At 41.7% G+C, this 26,783-nt stretch overlaps 2 protein-coding genes across 24 annotated transcripts in view; both read right to left on the bottom strand.

The window, feature by feature from the left end:
- Window positions 1–26,783, bottom strand: part of NRCAM (neuronal cell adhesion molecule) — a 364,115-nt gene that overhangs the window by 234,817 nt on the left and 102,515 nt on the right. The window contains exon 1 of one of the 23 annotated variants that reach the window (XM_050936054.1): window positions 23,036–23,054. The exons of the other annotated variants lie outside the window; for them this stretch is intronic. The gene's annotated coding sequence lies outside the window, so the exon portion shown is untranslated. Of the gene's footprint in view, window positions 1–23,035; window positions 23,055–26,783 lie in introns of those variants that run through there. 23 annotated transcript variants of the gene reach the window in all.
- Window positions 13,561–26,783, bottom strand: part of LOC127042868 (uncharacterized) — a 972,530-nt gene continuing 959,307 nt past the window's right edge. Inside the window, exon 2 of the mRNA XM_050936354.1 lies at window positions 13,561–13,605. The gene's annotated coding sequence lies outside the window, so the exon portion shown is untranslated. The remainder of the gene's footprint in view (window positions 13,606–26,783) is intronic.

Raw genomic sequence — 26,783 nt, 5'->3', positions numbered from 1 at the left:
CAGGATTAAGAAGGTAAATGGATCAGCAGGCTGGAAACAGAATGTCTATACTAGTTAAAATAAAGGGGAACACCCAGGGAACCATTTACAAAAGATAAGATAACAATGGATAAAATAATCCTGGAACATAAAATGAGGTAAAGAGTAAGTTGTGCACAGACAGTGCATATTGTAGAGAGATTAGTTCCTACAAAGTGACCAAGCCAGTTCCAAAATGTGTGATGCAATGTATAGTGAATGCAACGTAATGTGTAAATGTATATAAAGAAAGAGATTGTTGTGTAACTTTGGATGTGTGGTGTGCCCTATACCCACTCCTACACTTGAGTCTGATCAACTCATGATGTATGACAAGTAAAGGAACCTAAGCAACAAGACTGAAGTTGAAATGAGTTCTTGGAGCACCGAATGGAAGAGGTCTCGGGGAGCACCAACATGTTTAGTTATCTTCAAAGGTATCAAATCATCCCTAGACCAAATCCCGGCTTCCACCTGTACACGAGTACACCCCAGACACCTGCAGGGAAAATGTAAACATGGATGTTTTATACTGCCTTCTGGCGTCCCAAACATCTGCTGGGAAGGCTGTTGGTGGCAGGAGACACAGGGACATTCTGGTTGGGTGGCCGGGATCAGAAGGTTTGGTCCACACACTTCTGCATGTATAATTCCTGGCCTGTCAATGGTGATTACACATTCTAACCTCTCCACTCCCAATTATTAATATTATTTGTTGACAAGGTACTCAGTGAGGTAAAGGACTCAAAACAAAGACAAAATTAAAGTATATTGGAAAACAAAAATTACCCTTGGAGAGGAAATTCAAGCAGTTTATTCACACTCCTACTCACTGTGGGAGAGTGATGCCAGTCAGAAAGCAGGTGTCATAGTATAATTCCCAAATTTGGACCTTGGCGTCCAAAATATGGGTACTGGCATGAATTCCCCTAAGCTTAATTACCAGCTTAGACCCTGTAATGCAGCCACCAATCAGGACTTAAGTAGAGTGCCTGATAGACTCTGGTCTCCCCCAAAACCTTCCCTGGGGACCCCAAGACCCAAATTCCTTGAGTCTCACAACAAAGGGGAATAAACCATTTCCCTTCCCCTTCCTTTCTTCCTCCTAGCTCTTTCCCGCCCTGGGTACACTAGGAGATCACCGTGATTCAACTCCTTGAATCATCACACAGAGAGGAATGATACCTCTTTTCCCTTCACCCAGAGGCAATCCAGATTCAAGCTCCGTGAATCTAAAACAAAGGGATTCCACCCTTCCCCTCCCTTCTCCTTCCCTGTTAAGTACAGACTCAATTCCCTTGTGCCTCAACAAGGGGAAAAAAATCAGACAGGTCTTAAAAGCAAAACTTTTAATAAAAAGACAGAAAAAAGTAAAAGGTCTATCTCTGCAATTTAGATGGTAAAAAGTTACAGGGTCTGTCAGCTTATAGAAACTAAAAGAAAGCCTCCCCCCAGCAAATACAATTTAAAATACTTCCAGCAAACTACACAATTGCAAATAAAGGAAAAGAAATAAAAAGACTATACCGCCTTTCTACCTTTTTACTCACAAAATGGGAATAGAAGATTAGAGAGCCTGTAGGTACGTGTGGTCACTCTCAGAGCCCAGAGAGAACAAAGCAAAACCCCCAAAAAACAAACAAAGGCTTCCCTCCACCGAGATTTGAAAGTATTTTGTCTCCTGATTAGTCCTCTGGTCAGGTGTTGCAGGTCACTGTTTGTTAACCCTTTACAGGTGAAAGAGACATTAACCCTTAGCTTTTTTTTTGTGACAGCAGGTGATACAATAAAACTTATTTTCCAGTTTCAATGTCAGTCTGTTCGAGGGCTGTTTCTACAATTTGTCAGAATTTGAATTTGTTCATGGAGGAGAAGGAAGGAATGTTTAAGTCCTGCAACCTTTCACACAACCACATCAGAGTTACAGATATACCAAGAAACAAAAAAACAAACAACCCTTAATTTAGATGTGGATTTGAACATCTACTCTCCAGATCCTGAAGAGGCAGTGAAGAGCATTGGATATTCATTTAATTTCTAAATAAAAAAGATGCCTAAATAAGGCCCTAAGCACCCTAATAAGTAATTAGTAATACAGTAAAATCCCAGCAGCATTAAAATAACAGTTTCAAACAGGAACTCTGCTTGCCAGCTACCTAGCAAAAATGCCTTTTAACTCTTTCACTGTTCTGAGAAGCATCCCTCAGTCCCTTCAGAAAACCCTTTTAAGCAGATTTATTTTATAGCATGCCTGGAAGGTCACCAATTCAGGCTATTATGGACCAAAGACAAGAGAAAGTTCCAGAGGCCCAGAGCCATCACAGGATATGTCTACATAGCCCATGGCAGAAAGCCTCCTAGCCCAGACTGATAGATTTAGGCTCGCATTAGTGATTTAGAAATAGCTCTGTAGATAGTACTTTGAAACTGCAGTTTGTGCTGGATCTCAGGCTCCAAAGCCCATCCCTTTTCCTAGGCTTCACAGCCTGGGCTTCAGCCCAAGCCACAATATCAGTTGGCCCGGTCTGGGAGGCTTGCTGCTGCAGGCTTTGTAGATGTACCCACAGAGAACAGCTGCCCTGTCAGCAGTCCTCTCTCTTTATAACAAGTAACTGCAGAGCCCCTACTAATATGGTAGGGCTTGTGTTGCTATAGCACCCGACACCAGTTGATTTGTACAGCAGTTAATATAAAAGACCTATGAGTCACATAATATAGTGAAAAACAGGTTTTCAAACTGTGTGGAGTGCCCCCCTAGGGGGGTGTGGAGAAACATTCAGGGGGCCGAGTGGTGATGCCAGGCAGCTTATGCCAGTCCCGCACAGCCCCAGGCCAGCCCCCACATGGGACTGAGGAGAGACAGCCACCTCCAACCCCTGACTCAGCTCAACGGGCCATCCAGCCTGCGGATCAATGTCTACATCCACTATGTCTGCACCGATTTCTAACCCCAGAAAACATCGCATGTGCCTTTCCCCACCCTGAAAACTCAAGAGGGAAGGCGCAAGGGGGGAAAGTACTGGCCCTGCCCTAGCCATGCAGCCTGGCTGCAAGGTAGAAGCAGCCTGCTCCTGAGGAAGCTTTGGCTGTGCTATTGATAAGAATCTGTGTATTTGAAACTTACAGGTGTAGGTAAGGTAATTAAAGTAGTGATAAGGTCTCTCTTAGGCTTATGAGTAGGCTATCAAGCTTACTTTTGCATGTGTCTATTTTTGTCTGGGTGGGAGGGGGAGCACAACCAAAAATTTTAACTCAAAACAGGGACTCAGCTCAAAAAGTTTGCAAACTGCTACCATAAAAGATGTGGGTGTGTTCAAAAAATCTCAGGAAACTTGCTTGTAAAGAATATCTCTTTTTATTAAATAAAAAAATTAACCGAACTACTAAGTAACAATAAGGTTGCAGCATGAATCAATACACACAAGGACACTGAAAGCTGAGGCTGACACTCCACCTTCAATTCAGCCTGCTGTTTGCTGGTAATATAGGCAGATCAGATGCCTGGTTGTACAACATACAGTATGGTACTTCAACATTAAAATTTGCGAGATAGAGGGTTGATGGACCTCAAAGTTCTGACTGTAGAAACTAGCATCTTCACAAATAACTGATGTGAGGAAATTGAGAATTAAAAAACAAAACACTTCTGGTGCTGCCTCACATACCTGGTACATCTCTAAGGTGAACCACGACCATTTTTAAATATGAATGCTCCTGTCTGCACTAGGTGATAATGTGTATTTAGCATTGCGTTTCTTAACCTGGTTCATTTTCTCAGCATAGACAAGCCCTCTGAAGTTGCCATACTCAACGCACATTTGAAAAGAATATTCTTGCACAGGGGCTGTGTCATCAAACCACATCCAAGGGCGATTTTTGTGTTTATTCAATGCTTTTGAAAGGTGCTGGACTGAAGCACTCAACCAAATACAGCACAACAGCAGCGGCACAAGCTTCTCTAGGCCACCATCAATATGCCTTCCTCCTGTTCTCAAGGGACCAAGTCTAGAGGTGAAAGTGTAAGTCAGTCTCCATGCTAATTCTGAGACCATCACCAACAGTGCCAGTTAATGGCAACTATGATGCAGAAACTTGTACATCATCAGGAACTGGTCTGAGACCATTATTCACATCACAGAAAGTCTGAGGTAAATGAATTCCAGCCACTACAGTAACTACTCATTTAACATCGTCAAGGTTAACATTGCTATGTTGCTGATCAATTAGAGAACATGCTCCTTTAAAGTTGTGCAGTGCTCCCTTACAACATTGTTTGGCAGCCGCCTGCTTTCTTCACTGCTTGCAGGAAGAGCAGCCCATTGGCGCTAGCTGGCAGGGGCTTGGAACCAGGGTGGACCGGCAGCCCCCCTATCTGCTCCCCTAAGCTCCCTGTGGGGCAGCCACCCAGCAGGCTATCAATTGGCCAGCAGTTCAAGTGTCCCTCCCCTCTCTGCTGTGTGCTGCTCCTGCCCTCCGCCCTGGAGCTGCTCCCAGGAGCCTCCTGCTTTCTGTGCAGAGGGGGAAGAGGGGTCCTAATAGGGTGACAAGACATCCCGGTTTAATCGGGTCTGTCTCGTTATTTTGCACTCTGGTGCACAGGCGGAGGGGGCTCGTGCCCCCAACTCAGCCCCAGGCCCGCCCCGACTCCACCTCCTCCCTGCCCCATTGGATCCCTCCCCTAATCCCTGCCCTGGCCCCACCTTTTCCCCAAGCACATCGCATTCCTCCTCCTCCTCCTCCCTCCCTCCCAGGCTTGCACGAATCAGCTGTATGGCTGGAGGCAGGACACGCAGCCTGCTCAGGGGAGACGGAGGTGAGCTGGTGTGGTGGGGGGCAGGGAGCTGCCAGTGGGAGCTCAGCCCCCACAAATTTTTCCTATGTTCCGGCGGCTCTTTTTTCTCCATGTCCCGATATTTCACATCTCTCATCTGGTCACCCTAGGTGCTAATGTCAGGGTGTCCTCTTCTCCCCACTCCTGTATCCCATCTCCACAAAACTGGGAGTGGGGGGGACATGACAAACTCCCACTTCCTGACTCAGTCTCTGAAGCTTCTCCCTGAGCAGGGGAACCTTTTGTTCTGATCACCTGTTACATGAGCACAGTTCAAAAGCAACCTGTATAATGGAGTAGCTGACTGACTCATGAGGGTGCTTGTTCTGAGCTGAACCTGTGTGGAATTTGAAGGACTAATCATCAACCAGAGCACTTGTTGGAAGTGGGGAGGGGATCTCTGGTGAGCTTATTAGTATGCACACAGGTTCTTTTATTGTTTTTAACATGTTGCCTCTGTAATGCTTTTACCTTAAGAATAGATGTGCGTGTTCAGAAATCTGTATGGTAACTTAACTGTAGCAAGTACCTTGTTTGCCATCTCTGAGGACACAAGGAGTTCATAGTATTGGCAGGGAGCTTTGCAGTCTGAAAATACCCAAGTCAGGAGGTAGAGAGACTCTGCTCTCCGCCCAAAAGAGGTGACAGCTGAGGAGCTTACTGGACCGCGAAGGGGAATATGGTGCAGTTGCCCCTGAACTATGACACTGGATTAGAACTGTAGACCTGGAGACGAAAGACTCCACATTTCATTAACAAATCCCTGAGCCAAACACCCCCACTCCTATAGTCTTATTATTTTAAATGTATCTTACTAATTAATACCAAAGGAAAGGTGACATATGATATTTACACTCATTCCATCATCGACTGACATTGGTGGCAACAGCAAGACCATTTTTCCCCATTCAATAACATTAGCAGCAGCTTCTGCATATAAAGTACACTTTATCCATGTTTTGTAGACTGCCATAATGGCAAGCAGACCTTTGTTGTTCCAATGTACTCTTCCATATTTACATTACTTGAATGCAGAGGAAACATTTCATTCATGTAATATCCTCTAAAGGAGCAATAAAAAGTAACCACATGCATACAATCTTGCTCATCTCTGTGGCAACAGATAAAATATATAAATTACCAGCAGCATTAAGACAGCAAAGGCAATTTGGAAACATAGCTAATGAAAAAGAGGATTAAAAATAATTAAAAACCATACACATTGCAAAAAATTTTCCACAAAGTAAATGAAGTTTGGAAATATAAGAGGAGGGAAAAAAGCTGTAGGATTTGTAAGGGTATACAAAAGCAGAGGGAAAAGAAGGGTTTGATTCATGAAGAAATGCAGTCATCATTCAACTATTTAATGTGGAACTTTTACAGGAAATTTCATTTCACTCTTTGTGCACAAATCTGCATTCCTCTCACACCCAAAACTCTCGCTGGATTTGAGTTTTGGTGCACAAAGGAATGTAGGACTGGGGCCTTATTTTTTTCTGTAAATCAAAAACATAAAACAAAACAAAACAAAACAAAACAAAAGGCATCTGAAATATCCAAAAAGGTTTATTATTTCCAAAACCTAAACCAAAGTCAGTCACCTTATTTTTTCATAATGCCTTTTCTCTCTCTCTTCTCTTACTTTCAGATAAACAAATTTTAATGAGATTCTTGTAGAAGTCTCCATAAAATTCTAATACTAGTGCACTTGACTATTGAAATGGAAGGATGGCATACATGGCAGTTGTACTTTATGCATCACCACAATGCACAACCCAAAAGAAGGGAGCCGGCAGTTAGCAAGAGGAAATTAAAAAGGTGAAAATCTACCACTACTGATTCTGTGACCAAAAATGCTTTTTATTATTAATTATTATTATTATTATTAAAGCATATATGATTTCACAATGTATCAGCTTACGTGCTTAAAAGTCTTGTCTTGAGATATAATCATAATTAAGTAAATTTGGCTACAGTTTTTCACTTAAAAGCTGGGATTCAATCTCTTTGCTTTGTATTAAGAATTGTGTATCTTCACCAAACTTGAATCCATGGGTAAAGATTGAAATTTCTGGTGATTGTCAATTAAATCTGTTACTTATTGTATGAGTTACATTTAAAGACATTTTTCTCCAGTCTCTGACTTTTTCAAAATTTTTTGGCTAAAAAATGTTTTGTGTTATTATACTTCAAGCTTTCCATGCAGTTAAAATGTATTACCAACGACCTTTAAAGAAATTAGGTTGTAATAAAGCAAAATTATTAATGATGGGTTTTCCTGTCTCACCAATATTTACAATTTTTCCATATTCAAAATGTCAGCCTCTCTCTAAAATGTACAGTGGGACTGAAGATACCCACTGGGACACAAGCTGCTTGTGCCTTCAGGAAGAAAAGCCTCTACTGCAATAGTGGGTCACTGCATCAAATAAGGAGGCCTCCATCTTTCAATTTCTATTGCTTTCAATGGGAATGAAGCCACAGCCTAGCTATCACCTCTTCTATGCAACTGAGATGTTGACTCCCTCCTCTATTCCACCATCAGTGCCAGACTTGATGGCGTATCTGTTAAATTTTCCAAACACACACCACTTCATGCACTCTCTCATGACACCATTTATGCATGGAAATTGCTCTCCATAAAAATCCACAAAGCTACCATATTGTCCTCTTTCAACTGTCTCCTTAAAACTCATCTCTGATGTGATTCCTAAGAAAAACCATGATAATATTTAGGCAGCTGGTGATGGATGACTATGACACTATTGATAATCATCTCACTGTTACTTTGTGCCCTATCTCTTTGTTGCATCCACTACTGTCTCATCTTATTCTTAGAGTATATCTATACTTCCAGTTGGAGGTTTAAATTCCAGCTCAAGGAGATATATCTACGCTAACTGTGATCAAGATAGCATGCTAAATATAGAGTTGTAGCAACAGCAGCACAAATGGCAGGAAGGGCTAGCAGCCAAAAATCGGTACCAGTCCAAGATGCTAATAGAGCTGGCGCAGGTACATCTCCTCAAGCTGGAATTCACACCTTCCAGCTGGAAGTATAGGTAAGGACATCTTAGGTAAGGACTATCATTTTGTTATGAGCTTGGATAACACCTAGCATAATAGAGCCATGATTCATGACTGAGGCACTACAGTGACACTAATAAATAATAATAAAGCACGAAAGTGCCAAGTTCTGGAACACTTCATAATGGTACCCTAATGCTCACACAGCATATTCCTACTGATGATCATGGAATCTGCACTGTCACAAGGAACTTCCTTCTGTCTCCAACTAATATAGAAACACATACACTCAACACATGCATCTCCCTCTGAGTATAACACAACATTTTAAATACATCCTCAATAACAACATGAACAACACTATGTTCAGGGTTCACATACATGCACAAGTTAAGTGTGAAGTGTGCTGTATCCTCCGGGAGGTCATAACTGAGATTTTGTGATGTACAGTGAGGGAGAGTAATACATTGCATATTGTACTGAAGCAGAAGAAAGTTCTTTGAAACAATGCAGAAACTGTTACTATCAATGGAGACATGCTATGTGGACATCAGGGTACGGTTAGGAGGTGTTTCATAATTTGTCAGATTTCTGCTTTTCAGGTTTTCTGTTGGTGGTGGGATGGAGAATCGAAAGAAAATATTAAAGACAATTTTGTTCATGAAATCAAGAGATCAAAAATTACAAGACATACCCCAAAAGTCATGAGATTTTTTTAAATTATGTTTTGATGTTTGGAAACCTACCCCTGCTCACCCCAAAGTGGGTGTGTGTGTGGAAGCAATTAATATTGCCCACTCTCCCAAATTTGAGTAAGGTGATTTTGGCCTCCATTGCTGGAGCACTCACTCTCACATTTGCCCCTTCCCTGCCTAGCAATTAATTCTGCCCCCAATCTCCAAATCAATCCTTCTCCTCCAGGCTCTACATCAATTCTGTTCCCACAGCTCTCTCCATCAGGCCCATCATCAGTTCAGTCCCCCACTGCAGTAAACCACCCCACACACACCTCACACCTGCTCCTACCAGATTCTTCACCTCCCTCCCCACAGGCCTGGTGGAGGCTGCAGTGGGATCCCCTCTCCCCTTGCAGACAAGGATTCTTCACCCCGCGTTCTTTCCCAGTCTGGGTGCTGCAGGAGAGTTAGAAGAGGAGCAGAGGCATCATGCTATCCCATTCTGGTGGTCATAGGACAGAAGAGGTAAGAGGGAGCAGCACTGTCCTGAAAGGCTGGGCTCCTTAACTCCCTCCTCCCTACTTCCCTCCTCTAATAATAATAGCTTCAGGTTGCTGAGAAGAGGGGAGGGAGAACAGAGCTCTGCCAGTAGCAACCCTGATTGGTTATTCTGCCCCAGGAGGTGGACAACTGGGGCAGACAACCAATCAGAAGGCTCAAATTCACTAGGGGAGGTTGGAGTTTCCTATGTCATTGTAAGACTAGGCTCCAGCCCAGCCAATCATTTTCGTTAGGAAAGAATTGTGAGAAAATGCAAAGCTGAATTTTAAAAATGGCCAGTTTCTAAAACACAGAGGAACCAGATTCATCAAACCTTCTACAAAGCCAATGAGTGTTTTGTTGTTTTTTGCAAAGGGCTTGCAGGATTAGGTCCTAAATGATTATGACCCAGAAATCTGTATGATTTCAATAAATATCTGCCTCAGCAAGGGAACTGATTACATCCTTGCAGAAATGCAGACAATGTGTTTACATTACTAAAGTAACCTCAGGGCTCAAGTTAGATGAGTTTATAAAACACATACACATAGTAATCAATTATGGTCTTAGAATGGACTTTTTGCCTTTGAGGAATTTATCTAAAGGCCCGACTAGAATTGATATTTGGCTTTATTCAATAAACTAGTATCAATCACTGTTTTGTCACAACAGCCATAAAATTGGGACATACACAGAACTTATCAAAATTCCATCCGGCTTTTATGCCCACACATCTCCCATTTTTCCAAATTATTTTCAGCATCAACTGCTTTGTTTTTATTCTACTCCTATTTGCATATAGTTAGCAAATTAAGAATAAAGATTCAAAGGAGAAAATTACATAACATTGCCAAAAAATGTTTTTAAAAACCTCATCAAAACTTTGGCAAACTGTGTTGTTTTTTTAAAACCAATCTTCTTCAATCTTCCTCCATCTTTGGCACTGAACACCCCTTTTCTCATTAAGAAAGGAAACTCCTGTTTCAATTAAATTATATATGGGATCTCTCCCCCCTTGTCCCACACAACACATTGCATGCTGTCTGTTGGACTGGACATTTTTTAAATTTTATATCCTTACTGACAAAGCAGCCTCTGGAAATTTGAGCAGTGCAAGCAATTATTTGGGCTATTTATGTCATTTGCCAGCTGCAGCAGGTGGATGTGAAGACATTTCATTCTGGTCTCTCCTGAAAGCATATCAAATGACAGGCTGGTTCATCATCAAATAGCACTGAGTGCAGGTTGCTTGTAGTTATTTGAAGCCAATACATGTCTGGCACAGTGCAATATTCCTACTTTTTATTTCTTTGGATAAACCCTAATGATCATCATTATTAATTCATTCTGAGATTCTCAGTGGGGAAGAGGAGCAAAGACAGGGTCCTGGTCCTGCAGCACTGAAATCAATGAGAATTTTCCCACAGACTTCAGTGAGAGCTGAATCATGTACCTGAATGGGATGTTCTGCGTTAACCTTCTTTAGGAATCACAAGTATCTGTGTTATCAAGGAATGTGTATATGTTTATTTAAGACGGTGCTCACATTGCTTGCCCAAGGTTCTGCCTCTTCTATGAAAGCCCTTGCAAACTCACTACTGACTGCTAGATTGAGGGAGCAAGGTGAGTCCTCAGACCACTTTGACTGTTTTTTGTCCAAATGCTTCTCATTGGTATATTATCTTGACTTAGTTCCTGGTCCTAAACAGTCAGCTGAAATTTATGACAGGAGCATTCAGTCAACACAGACTGGCAAAAACTGACTTTTTTACTCTGCAAACTTTTATTAAAAGGAAGTATTTAGGAGAACTGAGATGAAACCACTCTGAGAGGAATCTGTAGCTTAGAGTAAAAAGGAAGATCACTATTATATATTAAGTTAGTTTCCAGCAATGGTTTAACCTGGCATTATACAACAGGAAAGTATAGGAGGAAAGAGAGATAGTTTTAGGTATTTGACTATGAAATAGGCAGGATCAGAACAAGCATCCAAAGCAGTGTCAAAGAGGAAACTGACATAGTTCCATTGCCACAGCATGTAACTTTAACTGAATTTAGTCAGGAAATAGAGACTGGATCAGAAAGTCTCTTTCATTTCTATGCTGGATCTCAGGCCCAACCAGAGATTTAGCCTCCCTCTGCTTCCTCTGTGGCTACTGCTCCCAGACTTGATCTGACTCTCCACATATGCTTTGTACATTGGCCAAACTGGACAGTCTCTATGTAAAAGGACAAATGGACACAAACCAGACATCAGGAATGGTAACATACAAAAGCCAGTAGGAGAACACTTCTATCTCCCTGGACATTCAATAACAAACTTAAAAGTAGACATTCTTTGACAAAAAAACTTCAAAAATGGAAACTGCAGAGCTACAATTCATTTGCAAACTTAACACCGTTAGTTTAGGCTTGAACGGGGACTGGGAGTGGCTGGCTCACTACAAAAGCAATTTTCCCTCTCTTGGTATTGACACCTCCTCATCAGTTATTGGGAGTTCACCACTTGTAAGGTACCTGCCTTCTCTTATACATATTTATGCCTGTATTGGCAAATTTTCACTCCATGCATCTCATAGACTCATAGACTCATAGACTCATAGGTCAGAAGGGACCAATCTGATCATCTAGTCTGACCTCCTGCACAAGGCAGGCCACAGAACCCCACCCATCCAATTTTATACAACCCCTATCCCAGGACCGAGTTATTGAAATCCTCAAAAATGGTTTGAAGACCTCAAGCTGCAGAGACACCACCAGCAAGCGACCCGTGCCCCACGCTGCAGGGGAAGGCGAAAAACCTCCAGGGCACCTGCCAATCCGCCCTGGAGGAAAATTCCTTCCCGACCCCAAATATGGCGATCAGCTAAACCCTGAGCATGTGGGCAAGAGTCACCAGCCAGCACCCAAGAAGGAGTTCTCCGCAGCAACTCAGTACCCATCGCATGCAACATCTCCCCGCAGACCATTGAGCAGACCTGTCTGGTGGTAATTCAAGATCAATTGCCCAAATTGACGATCCTATCATAACATCCCCTCCATATACTTATCAAGCTTTGTCTTAAAGCCAGGAAAGTCTTTTGCCCCTACTACTTCCCTCGGAAGGCTATTCCAGAACTTCACTCCCCTAATGGTCAGAAACCTTCGTCTAATTTCAAGTCTAAACTTCCTAATATCCAGTTTATACCCATTCGTCCTCGTGGCTACATTAGTACTAAACTTAAATAATTCCTCTCCCTCCCTAACGTTAACCCCCTTGATATATTTATATAGGGAGAGCATATCCCCCCTCAGCCTTCTTTTGGCCAGGCTAAACAAGCCAAGCTCTTTGAGTCTCCTTTCATAAGGCAGTTTTTCCATTCCTCGGATCATCCTCGTAGCCCGTCTCTGAACCTGTTCCAGTTTGAATTCATCCTTCTTGAACATGGGACACCAGAACTGCACACAGTATTCCAGATGGGGTCTCACCAACGCCGTATACAACGGTACTAACACCTCCTTATCCTTGCAGGAAATACCCCGCCTGATGCATCCCAAAATCGCGTTTGCTTTTTTAACAGCCGTATCACATTGGCGACTCATAGTCATCCTGCTATCAACCAGTACCCCAAGGTCCTTCTCTTCCTCCGTCGCTTCCAACTGATGCTCCCCCAACGTATATCCAAAATTCTTATTATTAATTCCTAAATGCATGACCTTGCACTTTTCACTATTGTATTTCATCCTATTTCTATTACTCCAGTTTACAAGGTGGTTCAGATCTTCTTGAATAGTATCCCTGTCCTTCTCCGTGTTAGCAATACCCCCCAGCTTCGTGTCATCCGCGAACTTTATTAGCACATTCCCGCTCTTTGTGCCAAGGTCAGTAATAAAAAGGTTAAATAAGATCGGTCCCAAGACCGATCCTTGAGGGACTCCACTGGTGACCTCCTTCCAGTCCAACAGTTCACCTTTCAATACGACCCTCTGGAGTCTCCCCTTTAACCAGTTCCTTATCCACCTTACAACTTTCATATTCACTCCCAGCTTTTCCAATTTAACTAACAGCTCCCCGTGCGGAACCGTGTCGAACGCCTTACTGAAATCTAGGTAAATTATATCTACCGCATTTCCTTTATCTAAGTAATCCGTCACCTTCTCAAAGAAGGAGATCAGATTGGTTTGGCACGATCTACCTTTAGTAAATCCGTGTTGCAGTTCGTCCCAATTACCATTGACCTCTATGTCCTTAACTACTTTCTCCCTTAAAATTTTTTCCAAGACCTTACATACTACAGACGTCAAGCTAACAGGCCTATAATTACCCGGATCACTCTTTTTCCCTTTCTTAAAAATAGGAACTACATTAGCAATCCTCCAGTCATACGGCACAACACCCGAGATTATCGATTGCTTAAAAATTCTCGCTAACGGGCTCGCAATTTCACACGCCAGTTCCTTTAATATCCTCGGATGGAGATTGTCCGGGCCCTCCGACTTCGACCCATCAAGCTGTTCAAGTACGGCCTCTACCTCAGTTGCAGTAATATCCACTTCCATATCCACATTCCCATTTATCATCCCTCCATCATCGCAAGGTTCCTCACTAGTCTTATTAAAAACCGAGGCAAAGTACTTGTTTAGATGTTGGGCCATGCCTAGGTTATCCTTAACCTCCATTCCATCCTCAGTGTATAGCGGCCCCACTTCTTCTTTCTTTGTTTTCTTCTTATTTATGTGGCTGTAGAACCTTTTACTATTGGTTTTGATTCCCTTTGCAAGTTCCAGTTCAATGCGGCTTTTAGCCTTCCTCACTTTATCCCTACATGTTCTGACCTCAGCAAGGTAGCTTTCTTTACTGATCCTGCTTTCCTTCCACTCCCTGTAAGCTTTCTGCTTTTGTCTAATCCCCTCTCTGAGTTGCTTGCTCATCCAGTTTGGCCTGCAACTCCTGCCCATGGTTCTTTTCCCCTTTCTCGGGATGCAGGCTTCCGACAGTCTCCGCAGCTGTGACTTAAAGTAATTCCAGGCCTCCTCCACATTTAAATCCACTAATTCCTCCGTCCAATCCACTTCCCTAACTAATTTCCTTAACTCTTTAAAATTAGCCCTCGAGAAGTCAAAAACCCTAATCGCAGATCTACATTTGTTTATCCTTCCATCTAGTGTTCCTTCCATCTGAAGAAGTGGGGTTCTGTTAGTCTTTAAGTGCCATGAGACTCCTCGTTGTTTTTGCACATACGCTTTACTGACCTCTCGAGTCTTCTCCCATTGCCACCCCCTTCTCAGAAAAAATCTAATCCAGGATCTTTCAGAACATCTGCTGGGTTTCCCTTGCATTTGGATAGATCTAGTATGGTCCCCTAAATTATGTCCATTGGGAAAGAAGAGAAAAAAAAGTGTTTAATTCCCACTGCTGTCCAGTGCTGGCATTAGATTATACTTCCGTTGTGGCACACTGATACATGTACTATCTGCCATGCTCAGTGCTTCCTCTTGTTGACTGACCAAACACTTCACATACTGGGTGTGAACTCACTGCAGTGTCAGGTCATACAGACTAGCAGGGACAGAGTTAGACAGTCACGGGAAAGGGAAAAAGGGTAGCCTACAATGGAAACAGGGCTACAATTGCCACTATGGGTATTTTCGTAATAGCATAAGCTCTAGAGTCTGTCGTCAGAGGACTAAATTTTAGTAACGGAGCTATAGGGTATACACCAAAGAAAGTGCTTGTGTCCACATAAGATCCCTAAAATCTGCTATGTACTGACAAATCATTGCACTTCAGTGAGTGGGGGGGGGGAATAGCAGAAACAGTTATTCATTGGCATTAGGCATGTATCATCCAAATACAAACCAGCCTATGGGATTCCTGAAGACTTCTCTGCAAACAGCACCTATTCCAACTCAAAGATGAAAAACTTACAAATCTAAATAGTATTTACAGCTTTGTGGGCTATTAATACAGTTAGGCAGCCTAAAACCAGGCATAAATCTACTCAACTTTTGATGAACATGTTTGTGTCATAATATATGGAGATATACTTATCTCATAGAGCTGGAAGGTCATCAAATCCAGCCCACTAGCAGGACCAATTTTGCCCCAGATCTCTAAGTGGCCTCCTCAAGGATTGAACTCATAACGCTGGGTTTAGTGGGCCAATGCTTAAACAACTGAGCTATCCCTCCTCTCTGAGGATAGCTTTTTTTTTCTTTTCAATTTCAAAGTTCAACAAATAAAATGTAGAAATAAAAACCTCCCTCTTCACCTTGATCATAGTTTGCTTTTCCTATTTTTTCAAGTACATAGTTAAAAGTGTCTACTTTTTTAAAAATTCCTGATTGATATTGCTTTTAAAGTTGGGCTGATTTTCTTTGAACTGTGTTGCTAACAATTTTTTTAAAGGAAGAAAAACTTATGATTAAGATTAAAGAAAACACAAGTAGTGAATGTGCAGGAAATTTTTATACACACAGCAGGTCTAGCACTTTAACTCTGTACTATAGCTGTCCAGTAAATATTGCCAAACTTACATTTTTTTTATTTCAAAAGGGCCAACTTTAAAGAATTAAGGAAATTAGTTAGGGAAGTGGATTGGACTGAGGAACTTGTGGATCTAAAGGTGGAGGAGGCTTAGAATTACTTCAGGTCAAAGTTGCAGAAACTATCAGAAGCCTGCATCCCAAGAAAGGGGGAAAAACTCATAGGCAGGTGTTGCAGACCAAGCTGGATGAGCAAGCATCTCAGAGAGGCGATTAAGAAAAAGCAAAAAGTCTATAAGGAGTGGAAGATGGGAGGGATCAGCAAGGAGAGCTACTTTATTGAGGTCAGAACATGAAGGGATAAAGTGAGAAAGGTCAAAAGCCATGTACAGTTGGACCTTGCAAAGGGAATTAAAACCAATAGTAAAAGGTTCTATAGCTATATAAATAAGAAGAAAACAAAGAAAGAAGAAGTGGGACCGCTAAACACTGAGGATGGAGTGGAGGTTAAGGATAATCTAGGCATGGCCCAGTATCTAAATAAATACTTTGCCTCAATCTTTAATGAGGCTAATGAGGAGCTTAGGGATAATGGTAAGATGACAAATCGGAATGAGGATATGGCGGTAGATATTACCACATCCGAGGTAGAAGCCAAACTGGAACAGCTTAATGGGACTAAATCTGGGGGCCCAGATAATCTTCATCCAAGAATATTAAAGGAACTGGCACATGAAATTGCAAGCCCATTAGCAAGAATGTTTAATGAATCAGTAAACTCAGGGGTTCTACCGTACGACTGGAGAATTGCTAATATAGTTCCTATTTTTAAGAAAGGAAACAAAAGTGATCCGGGTAACTACAGGCCTGTTAGTTTGACATCTGTAGTATGTAAGGTCTTGGAAAAAAATCTGAAGGAGAAAGTAATTAAGGACATTGAGGTCAATGGTAATTGGGACAAAATACAACAAGGTTTTACAAAAGGCAGATCATGCCAAACCAACCTGATCTCCTTCTTTGAAAAGGTAACAGATCTTTTAGACAAAGGAAATTCCTAATTTACCTCAATTTCAGTAAGGCATTTGATACGGTTCAACATGGGGAATTATTAGCTAAACTGGAAAAGATGGGGATCAATATGAAAAGTGAAATGTGGATAAGGAACTGGTTAAAGGGGAGACTCCAACGGGTCATACTGAAAGGTGAACTGTCAGGCTGGAGGGAGGATACTAGTGGAGTTCCTCAGGGGTCAGTTTTTGGGACCAATCTTATTTAATCTTTTTATTACTGACCTTGGCACAAAAAGTGGGAATGTGCTAATAAAGTTTGCAGATGACACAAACTGGGACGTATTGCCAAAACAGAGAAGGACCAGGATATCATACAGAAAGATCTGGATGACCTTGCAAACTGGAGGAAAAGTAATAGGATGAAATTTAATAGTGAAAAGTGCAAGGTGATGCATTTAGGGATTAATAACAAGAATTTTTGTTATAAGCTGGGGATGCATCAGTTGGAAGTAACAGAGGAGGAGAAGGACCTCGGAGTATTGGTTGATCAGAGAAAGACTATGAGCCACCAATGTGATATGGCCGTGAAAAACAGCTAATGTGGTCTTAGGATGCATCAGGCGAGGTATTTCCAGTAGAGACAAGGAGGTGTTAGTACCGTTATACAAGGCACTGGTGAGACCTCATCTGGAATACTGTGTGCAGTTCTGGTCTCCAATGTTTAAGAAGGATGAATTCAAACTGGAACAGGTACAGAGAAGGGCCACTAGGATGATCCGAGGAATGGAAAACCTGTCTTATGAAAGGAGACTCAAAAAGCTCAGCTTGTTTAGCCTAACCAGAAGAAGGCTGAGGGGAGATATGATTGTTCTCTACAAATGTATCAGAGGGATAAATACCACGGAGGGAGAAGAATTATTTGAGCTCAGTACCAATGTGAACACAAGAACAAATGGATATAAACTGGCCATCAGGAAATTTAAACTTGAAATTAGATGAAGGTTTCTAACCATCAGGGGACTGGAACAGCCTTCTAGAGCAGTGAGGGCAAAAGACATCTGGCTTCAAGACTAAGCTTGATAAGTTTATGAAGGGGATGGTATGATCGAATGGCCTAATTTTGGCAATTAATTGGAACTTTGACTATTAGTGTGATGGGATGTTAGATGGGGTGAGATCTGAGTTACTACAGAGAATTCTTTCCTGGGTGTCTGCTGGTGAGTCTTGCCCACATGCTCACGGTTTAAGCTGATCGCCATATTTGGGGTCAGGAAGGAATTTTTCTCCAGGGCAGACTGGCACAGGCCTTGGGCGTTTTTCGCCTTCTTCTGCAGCGTGGGGTATGAGTCATTTGCTGTAAGATTCTCTGCATCTTAAAGTCTTTAAACCATGATTTGAGGACTTCAGTGGTTCAGACACAAGTTTGATACAGGAGTGGGTGGGTGAGATTCTGGCCTGCGTTATGCAGGAGGCCAGACTAGACAATCATAATGGTCCCTTCTGACTTTAAAGTCTATGATCTATGATTTCATTCAACTGTTGCTATGGAATCCTTGCCTAAATTAAAATTAGATTTCTTTTCCTGTTTCCATGGTTTTGTAATCTGTGATGTTGGGGAGTTCATCTACACAGAGTGTTGCCATGTATGTACTGTACTCTCTATTATAAAAAAAGCAATACTCTAACAAATACCATGAGAAGCAATGTAATTGAAAACTATTTACACTTAAAAAGTGAAACAACAGATGAAATAGATTTGGTTTCATTGAGAATATACAAGAATTACAAGAAAAGCTATATGTATGTTGTCATGCACAAAAATTACAGGAAAGAGTCAGCATGGATTGCTCAAGAAATCAGATCAAGAAATCAGATCATTTACAGGTGCTCCACTCTAAAGTTATTTGAAGGTGCAGTAACCAGTTCAGTTTGAACTAATCAGATGACTTTTTAGGCTTAAAACATGATATGGTACATTGAAATTGTGCTATTAAAAATACTGAATGTCACTGTGTCTTAAAAAAGGACAAGATGTCTATTTCATCAAAATATGTGACACAAGGTATGAGTAACTGTGACATCAAAGAGCATTTGAACTTTCCTTTTAGCACATACTCAAATTTAATGTATTAAGACCAAAACTAACTTTCATCTTCCAGATCCTTGAAAATATTCGAGGAACTCTGCCTTCAAGACACTTTTTGTTTCATAGTTACAATATGTCAATTCAAATGCATAAAATAATCTCACATCATTTAGAAATAAAACCTCAAAAATATTTTAGTACAAAATTACTTTCCATATATTTACCATATAGATGACACAATCTACTCAAAGAATTCTCCATACAATTTATTAAAGCTGCCTTCAGAAAAGATGCACATTAGAATTTCTTTTGAAGTCAATTTTTGCAAAACAATAATGAAATTAGGTGAGATTTTGGATAGATTAGAGCCCTGAAATGGGGCTAAATCAAAACCACTGTTATAAAACAACGACCTGGAGAGAGTGACATATTAAAACCTCTTTCTCATTGTTTTGCTCTATCCCTGCTACAGGCCCTGTCCGTCTGAATTTGACCATATAACTACCACTGAAATTGCAATGATGAGGGCAATATCATGCAGTAGAGGAAAGTTGTCTGTGGGAAGGAAGGGGTACACGTTTCCGCTCATCCTTCCAGTGGGACTGCATGTGAGATAACACACTTGAGGCATATGAGACAAAAACCTGAACTCCAAGTACCTTCATTCACCGGGGAAGTGAGAGTTAAAAGAACAATTGAATACTTAGCACTGACGTGGCACTTTATTTTCACTTCACTAATTTCCTCACAACACTTTTGAGATACCTTAGTCACAAGGTGTTATTCTCATTTTACAGATGAGGCAGACAGTTTAAACCATTTAAAGACTAGGAGGGTGTAAAAGTTCAAGATGGGATTAGGTTTCCAAAGTTCTGAGCTCCCAGTAGAGATCTGAGCCAAGACTGGAGTCCTACTGTGTCAGGTGGTGTAGCAAAAAAGACAATACCTACCCCAAAAAGAGTTTACAATTCTTTCGCGACTCTCTCTAATGAGAGACTCTTTCCTGCATCTACAGAAGTCAATGGGAGTTTTGTCATTTATATCACCTGGAAGCAGTACCATTGCTTCAAGTATGTTTCTATTCTTTTTAAAAATTGTACTGTATCTGAAACATGATAAATGGGTTTTAACATATTCTTGTCTGTAGATTTTTTCCACTGCCTTTGTTTCCATTTTACAAAACCATGAAGACCCTTAAAACCAAAACAATTCTTAATTAATATTTTTCTCCAGAATTTTAAGTATTAGACAGTTCAGAAGTCAGGAGCACTGACTTAGTTTCAGATTCCCTGTTTTGCTTGTGAGGAAATAGGTATTGGCAAGAAAAAATAAGGTAAAGAAGAACTCCAACCTTCCTTTTACCTTTCGACTTTAATTTTTGCCCTTCTAACTTCCTTTTGAACAAATTTGTATTTAAAAGGGGAAATGACTGTCAGACTTGTCACTTGAAGAGTTCAGCTGCTGACTATCAGCAAAGGTCTGGAAATGCTCTTTCAGACTGTATGAGCTTAACATCAATAATAAAAATTTGAAATCCAGATAAGGAGAATACATCCCCTAATACTCTTTTCCTTTAATTTTGTGGAATGATGCTGAAAGGCAAGTGGCTAATGCATGTCAACCTAAGAAATTATATCAGATATCTGGAGAGCCAGAACCTTTTCTAGTTAATCAGATGCTTCCACTCACAATGCCCATGCTATAAACAGTAACATTTCACTCTTCACTATTGTACAGTGTGTATAAAATGACAAAAAAACAGTAACAATCAGCCACATGTTTGCATTTGCAAGTGTCTATGTTTGCAGCATGATACAAAAAGATGACATCCACAAAAGCTGCAGGGTATGAAATTAATTTTCACCGCTTGATATGGTGAGTAATCCAGAGGCCACCTGGCTGCTACTATACGAAACATGGGACAGGGTGACAAGTCAAAAATGTGTATTAGTCTCCTTAACCCCCAATTTTTATTTTAATTATTTATTTAAAAATAGAATATATTAAACATATAACTAAAGCAGTGGGTCTCAAACTTTTGTATTGGTGATCCTTTCACATAGCAAGCCTTTTAAATATATTTAAGACCATTATAAATGCTGGCTGCAAAGTGGGGTTTGGGGTAGAGGCTGAGAGCTCATGACCCCTCATGTAATAACCTCGCAACCCCTAGTCTGAGAACCCCTGAACTAAGTGTCCCCGACTTAGTGAAAAAACTTAGCTCTTCAAGAAGCTAATCCTGGCCACAAGGCTGGAAAACCCAAAAAGAAGTTCTTGTGAGTTGGCAGGTTATTAAAAGTGACAAGATTCTTGTTCTAGGAAACTTCAGAGAGGAGAATTTTTGTCAATTTCAATCCCCTGCTGATTTACAGAAAAAGAGCTGACAGGGCATTCGCAATCTTAACAATGAAAGTGTTGTGTCACCAAGCCGAAGAGCTGGGATTTTAACAATGCTGCCGAACCCTTCATGCTGGAGAGTTGACAGTGGAGGAAAAAAAATAACCCTATAAAACTATCAGGAGGATACTTTAAAATAGAAAAATGAAATGTTTCATGCTGAGATCAGGGAGATTTTGAGCCTGAGAAATGTGTTTCTATAACATGTTTCTCAGACAGGATTTTAATTTCTCAAGGCTTGGGTTTACATTTCAGTTTGTATACCAACTGCACCCACCTTATACACATTACATATGTGAAAAACTATCTTAAAGTTCATCTTTATCACATAGAACTTGTTATCTGACTAAGTTTCCCATAGCAAGATTAATGTTGTTCCTTATAAGATCTTTTGTTACATTGTATAACATATGTACATACACAAAAAGTTACATTACAAGAATATTAAGGTTGTGAAGTCAAGCAAGTAAAAGTTAGGAAATGCCAAAATTAAGGTGGCCTATGGAAACTTAATACAGTGCCTTTGAGCATATACATTATGAGACAGTCTTTAATCACATGATCACATACTATTTTTCCACCAGATTCCTGCCTCATTCACTGCACAGGATGGACCAGCTCAGCAGATGGATTAGAGTTGTAGTAAAAAGGCTGTTGTCTACTAGATGCCTGCATCATTTGCTGAAGAATTGAAAGCTGCAGAGTGAATGAGGCAGGAAGAGAAAGGATAGTCTGACGATTAAGAGAGCTGAATGCAGCCCAGGAAAAACTGAATTCTACCCTACCTCTGCCACAGAGTTCCTACATGACACTGGCCTTAAACCAATGTATTTACAAATGGTAACTAATGGTGTGTTCCTCATTTTCTTGGTGACACTTGACCCGGGGGTCTGATTTGCAAAAGTGCTGAGCACCCATAGCTGGAATTGGCATTTGTGCTTTGACCATATAAAGCGCTACATAATGCTAAGTACTCTGAAAAATCAGATCCAAGGAATCTCAAATTAGTGGATATTTTTGACCTAAATCTTTGTGCCTCAGTTCCCCAGCTGTAAAATGGCAATACTAGCCTATCATCTCATGAGGATATTGTGATAATAAACTGAATTAATGTTTCTGATGCACTCAGCCATTATGGTGATGAGCACCATGGAAAAACCCATTAATTAAATAATTCTGTCTTCAGAGCAGGGGGCACAGCGGGGTGCAGGCCATCTCCCACGGGAGGTGGGAGAGAGTGCCACCCAGCCCCGCTCCTTCCTTAGCCACAGCTCTGCTACCAGCTCCACCCTCAGCCTTGGCCCCTGGCTGCAGCTTGGTTCCCACCCCTGGCTATGCTCCAGCCCCAGACCCGCCCCTAGTTGAGGCCCCAGCCCCCTTATCCCTGTCTGTGTGGCCTTGGCTCCTGGGGGCATGGACAGGGCTAAGGGAGGTCACGATCCTGAAAAGTTTGGGGACCACTGATTTAGATCCACTGCAAGGACCTCTGCAACTTGAGCTAATGGAGTAACAGATAGCTGTAGTAGGTTGTCATCGCTAAGTAGTTCAGCGCTAAACAGGGATGAGATGCACTTCACAATGCGTTTCATAGAGATTTGCTGACAGCAGAGGAATGATGAGACTCAGAAATCTTGCATTCCAACCCAGGCATGGAGGGAGGGGGCTTGGAGTGTTTCTAGGGGGCAGACACTTTTGTGCATTTCCCAAAAGCTTGCTCTCTCCTACCTTTCTATGTCCCAGTCACGTCTCTTCCCCACCTGTGGCTCCTTGTCCAATACCAAATCCCCAGGCTTCTCATCTCAGCCCCAGCCCTCAGAGCTCTCTGTCAGTCTCTGCTCCTTCCCCTCCCTCACTGACTCCCATTCACCTTTCTTGGCCAGGCCCATGGCTCCTACGCCCATCCCAGTCTCCTTATCAAGCCAGTGCTCTGCTCGTTATTGCAATCTACTCCTTTGGTTGCCCCTTTCAGGTCCAGCTCTTGTACCATGTGCATTTGAATCAGCCAGGTTCCTCCTTCAAATTCCCTGGGCATCAGCAGAGGGACACAGAGCACAGGAGAGAGTTTCTTTGTTTTCAGTTCCAGTGCCTGGCCCAGCCTGCAGCAGCACAGACCTGCAATTGCAGAAAAAGACCTACTCAGTCCCCTGCAGCACTGATCTGGATCACAGTCAGGGCAGACAGAATCTTTGGGAAATGTAGCTGCAAAGCTCTACGAAGTTTCTACTGAGCACGTGATAACTATGATTTCTCAAAAGCTATTAAATCAGCCAAATTGGCCAGATTTTCCCCTGAGTGGCAAAAGGCACATCCCTGCCAAGTTTTGAGTTCAGGCTCCAAAGCATAGGTACGCTCTAGTTTCTCCAAGAAAGGTGGTCAGAATTTTTTAACATGAGTAAAACAATGTACTTTTATCTAACTTCATTCCTGGAAACAGCTGAACTGTTTTGACTGGAATTTTCCAGATAAATTCAGCCCAAAGCAGACACCCGACGTGTACAATTTCAGCCCAAACAGCTAAAGTTTTGCAAAATTACAAGCAACTGAAAACAGGGTCTTACATGGAAAGTGCCAAGCAACCTTAATAATAGGCAGTGCCACCAGCCTCAACTCTACCAATGCAAAATGATGATACATATATTCAATTTGTGCTATAAGTGACTAAATTGTGGTGGTCAGAATTGGACACAAAATTGGACACTCCAGCTCCGGCCTTACCAGTGCTGAGAAGAGCAGGACAATTACCTCCTGTGTCATACATACAACACTCCTGTCATAACTTTAGTCCCAGATTTGGACCTTAGCGTCCAAAATATGGGGGTTAGCATGAAAACCTCCAAGCTTAGTTACCAGCTTGGAGTTGGTACTGCTGCCACCACCCAAAAAATTAGAGTGTTTTGGGGCCCTCTGGTCCCCCTGAAAAACCTTCCCTGGGGACCCCAAGACCCAAATCCCTTGAGTCTCACAACAAAGGGAAATAATCCTTTTTCCCTTCCCCCCTCCAGGTGCTCCTGGAGAGATACACAGACACAAGCTCTGTGAATCTAAACAGAGGGAGTCCACCCTCTGTAATTCCAGTCCTGGAAACAAAAGCACGTTCCTCTTCACCCACAGGGAATGCAAAATCAGGCTAGCAAATCCAACACACACAGATCTCCCTCTGACTTCTTCCTCCCACCAATTCCCTGGTGAGCTGCAGACCCAATTCCCTGAAATTTCCCAGTAAAGAAAACTTCAACAGGTCTTAAAAGAAAGCTTTATATAAGAAAGAAAGAAAAATACATAAAATGGTCTCTCTGTATTAAGGTGACAAATACAGGGTCAATTGCTTAAAAGAATATTGAATAAACAGCCTTATTCAAAAAGAATACAAATCAAAGCACTCCAGCACTATATTCATGTAAATACAAAAGAAACAAACTCTTTGGTACTCACAACTTGGAAACAGAAGATTAGAAAGCAGAAATACTTCTCCAAAGCTCAGAGAAAGCAGGCAGACAGAAAACAAAGACTCAGACACAAACTTCCCTCCACCCAGAGTTGAAAAAATCCGGTTTCCTGATTGGTCCTCTGGTCAGGTGCTTCAGGTGAAAGAGACATTAACCCTTAGCTATCTGTTTATGACACGCCCCCCAAATTGCAGACAGTGGGGAAGCTCACTGGCGGCGATTTCCGTCTAGAACTTAAAAATAAACAGAGTACTACAACACATGCCCTTTACATATACTACTAAGTATATAACTAACAGACTTCTACATTTGAAGAACACTTTTTAACTATTGAAATCTGGGAAACTCTCACAGGAGAGTGCATCAGCTACTTTGTTAGAAGCTCCTGTGATGTGCTGAATTTCAAAATCAAAATCTTGGAGAGCTAAACTCCAACGAAGAAGTTTCTTGTTGTTCCCCTTGGCAGTATGAAGCCACTTTAGTGCAGCATGGTCAGTTTGTAGTTGGAACCGCCGTCCCCAAACATATGGGCGTAGCTTTTCCAGGGCGTACACAATGGCATAGCATTCCTTTTCACTGACTGACCAGTGACTTTCCCTCTCAGACAGTTTCTTGCTGAGAAACACGACAGGATGGAAGTTGTGATCTGTTGCTTCCTGCATGAGCACTGCTCCTATACCACGCTCAGATGCATCCGTGGTTACTAGGAATGGCTTGTCAAAGTCCGGGGCCCTGAGTACAGGGTCAGACATGAGCGTTGCCTTAAGTTGGGTAAAGGCCTCTTGACACTCATCAGTCCACTTAACTGCATTTGGCTGGGTCTTTTTGGTCAGGTCGGTCAGTGGGGCAGCGATTTGGCTGTAGTGTGGTACAAATCGCCTGTAGTGCCCGGCCAACCTAAGAAGAATTGGACCTGTTTCTTTGACCTGGGGACAGGCCACTTTTGGATAGCATCCACCTGACCAATGCAAAATGATGATACATATATTCAATTTGTGCTATAAGTGACTAAATTGTGGTGGTCAGAATTGGACACAAAATTGGACACTCCAGCTCTGGCCTTACCAGTGCTGAGAAGAGCAGGACAATTACCTCCTGTGTCATACATACAACACTCCCAGTTAATACACCCCAGAATCATATTATCCTTTTATTACAGCTGCATCATATTGACTATTCAAATTTCGTTTGTGGCCCACTACAACCCCAACACAGCTGAGTTCTGTATGATCCCATCATGAACTATTCAATTCTAATTTAAACATGCAATAAGACAAAGTTAAAGTTAAAATTTTCTGATTTGGAAGGGATTCCACTTTTAAATTTAGCATTACATACGTTTCTTCGCATATAATTTTCTTTAATAAAATTTTTTAAAGTATGAAAGCTGAAAGTGTGGAAGTATTGTTTGATTTTTTTTTATAAAAGGATGGAAGAAGAGATGATTTCATATACTACAGTATCAGATGATCTATGAAACTTAATGTTTAACTTATCACTGCTTTTACCCAACAGTAGCACTGTTCAGTATCCAACCACACAACAGTTTATGTGTAGTAGCAGTCACATTAACAATAGAGCTGCTGGTGTAGACCAACATTCTGGTAAGAATAATTAATACTTTGAACTTATAAATAGCAACTTTCATCCAATGGTCTACAAAAGTGCTTACAAGTTAAAAATCCAGATATGGATATTATGTAATTCAGCAATGCAATCAAGGAAATAAACATCAAACGAAGGATTATCCTTGTGTACAAAGAATCTTTCCACCAGAGGTCTGAACTGGAGATCTAGGTATCGAAAGCAACTGGGTTTCTGAAGGCTAATCCTGCAAGGTGCGGAGATCCCTCAGCTCCTACTGACTGAAATTAAATAAAATGATGCTCAGAGCCTTGAAAGAGATACACAGAACCTTGTGGATTGGGACCTTGTTGCACTAAGGAAGAATGTCTTTGCCTGTCAGTAATAGTTCCATTGCAAAGACAGCTTTGAATTTAAAAGCAGTTTATCTCAAAGAACTGGATTGGGATTCAGCACTACATGGTCATGCAAAGGTCATAAGAGTCCACTCTTAGCCCATGGCCAGAATAGAAGTGACCCAGATCTTGAATCTGTGCATGGGGGAAGGCAGGCGCTACATGTCCAATATTCCAGGAGGGAGTGGGTTGGGAGAAGCTAGGGAGGGTGGAAAAGGGAACAAAGCTGGGCCAGAGCTCTCTGTTCCCCCCACCCCCACTCCCCACCCATGGGCCCAGGCAACACAGATAGCTGGGTAGAGTGCTG

This window comes from Gopherus flavomarginatus, chromosome 1 (genome assembly GCF_025201925.1).
Source record: "Gopherus flavomarginatus isolate rGopFla2 chromosome 1, rGopFla2.mat.asm, whole genome shotgun sequence".
NCBI classification, from domain to species: domain Eukaryota; kingdom Metazoa; phylum Chordata; order Testudines; family Testudinidae; genus Gopherus; species Gopherus flavomarginatus.
Note: the sequence above shows the minus strand (reverse complement) of the source record. Positions and strands in the feature narration are given on the sequence as shown.